Source organism: Propithecus coquereli, unplaced genomic scaffold, assembly GCF_000956105.1.
Source record: "Propithecus coquereli isolate 6110/MARCELLA unplaced genomic scaffold, Pcoq_1.0 Scaffold102, whole genome shotgun sequence".
In the NCBI taxonomy this organism is placed as follows: Eukaryota; Metazoa; Chordata; class Mammalia; order Primates; family Indriidae; genus Propithecus; species Propithecus coquereli.
The window spans coordinates 4193369-4201307 of NW_012134081.1; positions in this window are offsets into that span (position 1 = coordinate 4193369).

Consider the following 7939-nt stretch of genomic DNA (forward strand, 5'->3'; position numbering starts at 1 on the left):
CTATGCTAACATTCTTTTCTTATATTCTGCTGTAAAGATTTTCATTTCTTCTCTTTCATGCACTCTACCTCTTGTTTCCATTGCCAGCTCCTTCTTTACTTGATCTCTCTTCTTTACTTCTCATTTTTCTAACCAATATAGCTTAATGGTTATGACCAAAGTTTTTGGAGCCAGATAAAATGTATATTTATCTTGGGTTCAACACTTACAGATAATTTTTAAGTTTGGGCAAGTTACTTCAACTCTCTGAACTCAAACTCCTTATCTGTACAATGGGGTAACAATACCTTTGGCATAGGACTGTGGTTCGCCATTAAATGAAATGATGAACGTTATAGTTAGAACAGAGGCTGGTACATGGAAAGCAGTCAACAAATAGTAGCTGCTATGAAGAAGATGATGATGACAATGAAGAGAAAAACAAGGGTGACACCCAGCAGAATGAAGGAACTCTTTTCTACTTACAAGCAAAATTTTCCCATTTGTAAAAAAAAAAAAAGTGAGAGAAACAGACAGACAATAGACAGAAAAGCAGCATGTACTAAAATATTAAATGGACACTTGTAACTAGAATACTAAGTGAATTCTGTGTCTTGATGGGAGTGAGGGTCTAAATATGAAAATACCCATTGAACTATATGTTTAAGATTAGCGTACTTTTTACATTCAAGTACATGGCATCTATCAAATAAAATGTTTAAAAAAAGATAGTATATGTAGACATTATCTCTAAATAAAGCCATGGACATGGTCTCAGAGAGATCCTGATAAACTTGATTAAAAGAAGGTATTCATCATAAAGTCATGAATTTGTGTCTGTGGCCTAGGTTCCTCTCAATCTCTAATAGGTCCTATCCCTAACTTAAAGTGAGCAATTGCTATTTGTTGATTAACTTAGTGATGTGTATCTTTATCACCATATGCCCATCTTGAGATTAAGCTTTGTCCCATCCCATTCCTTTCCTAAGTCTCTCAGGTGTCCATATTATTCACTTCTTATCATTACTTTGGCTGACTGCTCTTTAACCAGAGAATCCTGGACGTTAGATTTGGATTCCTTGGAGAATGCTGGAGTAGAAACAAAGTAAGACTGTTATTTTGTATTATTTTTTCTAGTTACTGACTGGGAGGCAATATGGTATAGTGTTTAACAGCATGATCTTTGGATTCAGATAACTGTAATAAAAGTAGCAAATTCTTGTATAGTGCCCACTATTTGCCAACCACTGATTTAGTACTTTGAAAACATTAACTCATTCAATCTTTTTGACAATCCTGTAAGATATTCAGATAGCATATCAGGTTGATTGCGAGCACACATTTACAAGTCATTTGGCCAGGGTTCAAATCCTAGCTCCAAGCACTAATCTACTGAGTGACAGTAGACACATTACTTAACCTTTCAGAACCTCAGTTTCTTCTGCTAAATTCAGGTCATTTCAGTTAGGGTTTTATTAGAGAGGCAGAGCCATGAGTGAGAGAGAATACGGGACTTATTGGAATTAGACCTTACGATTATGGAAATAGTCTATGTAAGAATGTTGTTTCCAGTTTCAGATCTGAAGTCAGCTGTGCAGGCAGTCAAGAAGGAAGATTTTCATGTAATGGGGGTAAGGAAGGACAAATTCTACCCCTCAAGGACAAACTGAAACCCATGAGAACAAACTGGACTACACATGGTCAATTGATATCAGCACTGATCTCTCACCACCCCAAGCCTCAATGATGTGGTTGACTTTCTGGATAAATTGGTGCCTGTTAGCACATCGCTGCACACATACCTGTCTGAGGATTCAGAAGAGCTGAGATTAGTGGGAACTAGACTAGGTGCGTACTCCAGATACTGCCCTCTCTAGTTTGCCAGAACATCAGTGAAGATGTGCATGGGCTATAAGAGTGCATAGCCCCACATAGAATTCTGGATTGTGACTGTAGCTTCATTTCTGCCTTCTAAATCCAACATACATTTTTTCATAGCCAACCCTAGACTAAAGCCATACAGAGAAGAGAATTTTGGAGATGATAATATTTTCTCTTACAGTGCTTTTGTGAGGATGAGGGGAATTAATGAATGTATAGTCCATGATATAGTGCTTGACATGGAATAAAGTTCTTAATGATTACTATGGTATTCTGAGAAGGATTATGATACTCAGACAAAGTAGCTTTACAAAACCAAAATGCACTGTGGTTTCAGAGAAAGGCAATATTTATCTTCAAGAAGATGATTATTTTGAAGACAACCCTTAAAGGTTTTAGACGGTAAGGACTCCTGACCAGTTTCAAGACTGGAAGGATGGAGCAAAGAAAGAACACAACATTAATGTGCGTAATATAATGAAGGGAATATTTAGTTCAAGTGGAGAGCATATGCAATGGAGGATGAGGAACCCTGGAATAGAGAAAAGAGAGATATTCTAGAAAGGTGGAAGGATTCAAAGATATGTAAGTAGAGAAAAATACTGCGAGGCAGCGAAACTCTTTCTGGAAACATTGATGCCTAATACTGAATTCGAAGTTGTTTTCTTGTAAATCTGTTTTATAATTACCTTCTACTATTCCTAAATATCACAAAAATTATTCTATATATGAACACTTATGCTATTATTATTTTGCAGGGAATAAAACAAGAAGCATGATTCTATTATAGTACTGGAATTTTCAGAAACAATCAAAAGAATCGAGTAGAGACAGATAAAAGCTAGGTTCAATGACAAAGCAGGCTGGGGCATTGGCTGGCCAGGGAGAAACATTAGCATTAATTAACAAAATCTTAGGTAGCCTTCTGCGGTATGATTACTGTGGGCATGAGTTTTGTCATTTTTATTTGTTTGTTTATTTGTTTCTTATTTTTCTTTTCTTTTGTTAGTGCAGAGTTAGTTTTGCAGTGGATGCTGCAGCGTGCTATTCAGTTTCCCCCTTTAGGACTAAGACACCCTTAGTCTGAAAGTCCTCAGCTACCCAGGTCTCACAGGTGAGTCCCTCTCTCTAATTTGCCCCAAGCTGAAAGGAGCTCACTCACCTGGACCACACTTCCTCCTAGGGAGAATCCTGCATGGATGGCTGGTCGGTGTGGAGATACAAAAGTCTGTTCCTTTTATCTCATTTTGCATTAACTCTTTAGGGCCATCCCAGATCAAATGCTTCCTATGGAATCTGCTTAAGCCTCTGTAGACTCTGCATCACAGTTCAACTTCCTATCTAATCTTCCTTCATTACCCGTTAGGGGTTGATCCTGAGAGCACTTTCCAATGAGCTTTCTGCTCCCAAGTTTCTGCCTCAGAGTCTTTTCCTTGAAACCCGATGTAGGACAGGGCTGAAAATATAGGTGATTCCAGGAAAATCAGAGAACTTGGGAACACTCATCATAGAGATCAGTGAGTTAAATTATCATCACCCTTATCATCATCATCTTTAGCAATAGCATTATATTATCATTCAGGTGCAAGGTTAAAGGGAAACATTTTTGTACAAAGGAAACAAACGCATTTTATATCTATCACCTAGGTCAGAAGCTCCCTGCTGACACTAACAATGAACTCAGGATATATTTTGTAAGTCACTCAAAAATTTGGAGTAACTATGAAAAATGACAAATAATATTATTTAGTAGGAGTAGCTAATACTCATAAAGTGCTTTGTGTCAGTCACTGCTGTAAGATTATCAGTATATAATCTTTTTTTGCAAGCGAGCATATATTTTATTGAAAAATAAAATGAAGTTCATCTATGAAGAATAATATTAATACTATACTACATACATGCTATACTATACTATATTATATAAATTATATATACTATATTATGCTATCTTTTGGTAGTCAAAAAGTTCTTCCCTATGCTTTTTAAAATTTGTTTCAAAATATTAAGTTTTGGGTTACATGGATTGCTTTTGTAATACTTACGTCACAGCTATAAATGTGCCCATCACCCAAATAGTGTTCATTGTAACTGTTAGGTAGGTTTTTGCCCCTCCTTTGCTTGATTTCCACTGAGTTTTACTTCCCTCTGTGCATCAATATATGATCTTAAAGATTCCTGTCCTTACCTCCCACCTTTTTTCTTACTGAGTAGAAAGAATAATGACTAGGAAAGCCTTGTGTTGAGGATGATGTCAAAGCTCTTCCACAGTCTGGAGCTCTGGGTGGCTTTATAGAGCAGAGGTCACCTTCCTGTCATGGACTCCTACATGGGGGATAAATAAACCACTATTTCACTTGAGACACTGGATTTTCAAATCTCATTATTATAGAATTTAACATGATTTACCCCAACCTAACACGCAAAGCCATTAAGTAGTTGAACCAGGATGAGAACTTGGGTTTATTTAATGCAAAAAACTATATTCATAAACATGTGTTAAACTACCTTTCCAGCTTTTGTAAGCTAGATAGAGAAGCTTTCTGGATGAGAGCCCCCTTTCTTGCCTTCTGACTGATAGCAATAAGACAGAAAGAGATAGGATACTTTAAGAGCAGCAAATACAGTTACAATTTCTGGATGACTGACTTTGGCCCTTTAAACAGGTAAGACATTTAAATGGACCAGGTGATGCTCTATTTAACTTTTTATATCCAGAATAAAAAATAGAGATAGGGTTCAGAATAACAACTGTGAGTTTCATGGCCACTGTCTTTGCATTTAGATATGGATGCAGTGTTTTCTATTATTCCATAGTAGGGATCTCTGCAATGCAAATGCCATTTCCTAGTAATATGTGAGGTATACAGGAAGATACATTAACATTTCTAGTTCACTAGGGGACTATCAAGAGTGCTGTAGAGGTAACTTACTGCCAGGAAGTGATGTCAACACGGAGTGACTGGGACCCTTTCTGTCTTCACACACACACACACACACACACACACACACACACACACACAGCAGTCAGACTCTGAATGCAGCAGGGTTCATCATTTGAATATCCCTGCCTTGAAATTACTCATTTTCTTTCTTATTTAAAAGAAAACTGAAATATGAGACAATCATAAGTTTAGAAATCATAAGTTTAGAAAACAAATAATGTATGCAAAGTGAACAAAGCAGACAGATATGAAGACATTGGCAGGCAAAGCCTGACAAAGGTCAGTACCAAAGACCTTCAATAGAAAGGAAAGATGTAAAGACCTTGAATTTAAGGCTTTACTTCTAATTTATTTAAAATAGAGGTTTTCTAACACCTGCCTTCTTCTCTCCCCCACCTGAAGTTTTAAGGATTTCTGATAGTAGGTACGTTCTGTTTCTTATAGAGACATGCTATATAAGCTGACATTTGGTCAACTTGCAACAACTTTTGGTTCCTTTTTAGTTCAAGGGATACTTTCTTACTCTGATACCTGTATTCAAGTCCTAATTCTTCTCTATGCTAAGGTTACAAAAAAGAGATAGTTCATTACAGTATATTTGATAAATTAAGAACATTTTATTATTTACTAATTTACAGCTTAAAATAGAGTTTTAAAGAAAAAATATGAGCTTTCTAGATATTTTAACATGTATCAATACCAATTACCAATCAATTGCTTTGATGTCTTACCTTCTTCACAATCTTGAGATTTTCAGAGGGGCTTGCCAAGTACATGCTTCCTCACATACTCATTCAGTCTTCTTAAAATAGTCTGTCTCTCTCTGTCAGAAAAACATATATGTATTGTTTATTTCCATGATTTTTTAGTGAAGTGTAATTATTAGTAACTGAAATGATAACATTGGATACCTACCTTACCTGTTGCAGAAAGAATTTTATTCCAATACCATTTATTCAATAGCAATTAATTTTATTCTTACCACTTAGTTTAGTTAGTTTACCGTTTAGTTTATATTGAGGAAATTCTCCTTCCATATAATATAAAGAGTTTATTTTTAATGTAAAGAAAGTATTTATATGCCTGGGATAGGTCATACATCATATAATAAAATATAGAATTTTTATGGAAATAGAGTATTTGTATAGTTATCTTTAGCAAGATCATGGAGATGGATAGTTCTTTATTATTTAAAAACATACCATTATGAATATTGAGCTATTATGCTTATGGCATATTTTGTATGAAATTGAAGCAAATGCCTCAATTTGGATTAACATAGAAACTACAAAATCATTTTTAAATGCAGCAATGAAGGCAAGTAAACATTATTCAATTGTTTCATACCATACCAACAAAATATGCTCTCTTAAAACATTTTACTTTAATCTAAAATGTGTCTACATCATCCCTTATGCTCCAGAATAAGAGAAAGTTATAGGTCTTTATGTTGGCATGTGCCACTCCTTTATGGTCCTAATGTATATTTACATTTATTTCGATGGTTACTTAGTGCCAGCATCCCTCACCAGATTTTAAATTGTGTAAGGGCAGGCATAGTGTCTTTTTAGCTCATGACTTAGTCTTGTGTTTCTAACACAAAGTGGAATACATAGCAGAAATGAATATTTAATTAATTTATGTAATCCTGGTATTTTACTCTATAATTGTACTCTCTGACATTTTATGTCCTCTTAGAAGTAGCACCAAATGATTGAATCAAGGTGCGTATCATGAACTCAAACCTATAACAGTACTTAAAAAAAAAAAAATCAGTCAACCTTCTAGTTGATGAATAAAAGCACAGTAACCTAGAGCTCTGGTGAGAAAGTAAAAAGAACCACCTTCTACAATTCCAGTCTACCCACCTGACCGGGCCTCATTCCCTTTGGCAAGTCATTGAGATGCATTGGAAATCTATTTTTGCAATTTATTCCAGGGAGGCTGGGATGGATTCTTTATTTTCAAGATGAACTACAGAATTTTTCCATGGTTCCTGAGAAGCAAAGTACCTAAATGGGCAAGGCTCTGTCCCTTCCCTTAAATCAGGCTAATTCCATCCTTTTCTGATTTGGCTCTAAAATACTCTGACTGTATTTAGAAATATCTATGGAATGACATTTTCTAGGATCCGAGAATGGATAACAATGGTTTTGTGTTCACTCTCATCAGCCCAAATGTGATAAACATGGCACGGTAGGATTTTATTCTTTTCTGTAACTTATTTTCTAACATCAACAATAATTGAATATTTGTAATGAAAACATACACTTAGAATTTATTTGGCTATTTTGGGAACCATGCTAAAGCATAAAAACCATCCTGAAAGAATGTTAGAACCACATCATTTCAATGGGAGGGGAGGGCATTGAACTATAAAACCCTAGGGAAGGAAAGGGCAAAAGACAGCTTATTTCTTCTAGCCTGATTCGTTTAACACTTATTCTAAAAGGACTATAAAGGTTAACAAGTGATTATATATCATTTATACATAATCTGGACATACATATTCATGCCTTGGTCTTAATATTCGGCATTTCTTGGTAGTATCCCTTAAGGACATCAAAGGATCAGCATTTAAAGTCATTTTGATATCGAAAAATATACAGCTTGTGCCTCATTAATGTACACAGGAGGCTGTGTTTTCCCTTGAACCAACAAAACAGGAGGTGGTGCCTAGGCTCTGACATGCGGATGGGGAGGCACATGCTACTTTTGTTGAAGATGAAGGTTCCTGTTACGTCCAGAAATGTGAAATGTGTACACATTTAGAGTTCTCTGACTTTCAGAAATGTGTACATTTCTGAAAGTCAGAGAACTCTAATTGTCTATGCTATTTTAGCTTCCAATGAGAAGGTTCATTGAAATATATATATATACCCAAGAAAAAACAACCAACCAAACAAATAAAATGCATTTTCATTTTGTTTCTCTTCACCTGCTGTTATTTCAAACAAGATTAACATGTTTAGGCCGGGCGCGGTGGCTCACGCCTGTAATCCTAGCACTCTGGGAGGCCGAGGCGGGTGGATCACTCCAGGTCAGGAGTTTGAGACCAGCCTGAGCAAGAGCGAGATCCCGTCTCTATTAAAAAATAGAAAGAAATGATCTGGACAACTAAAAATATATATATA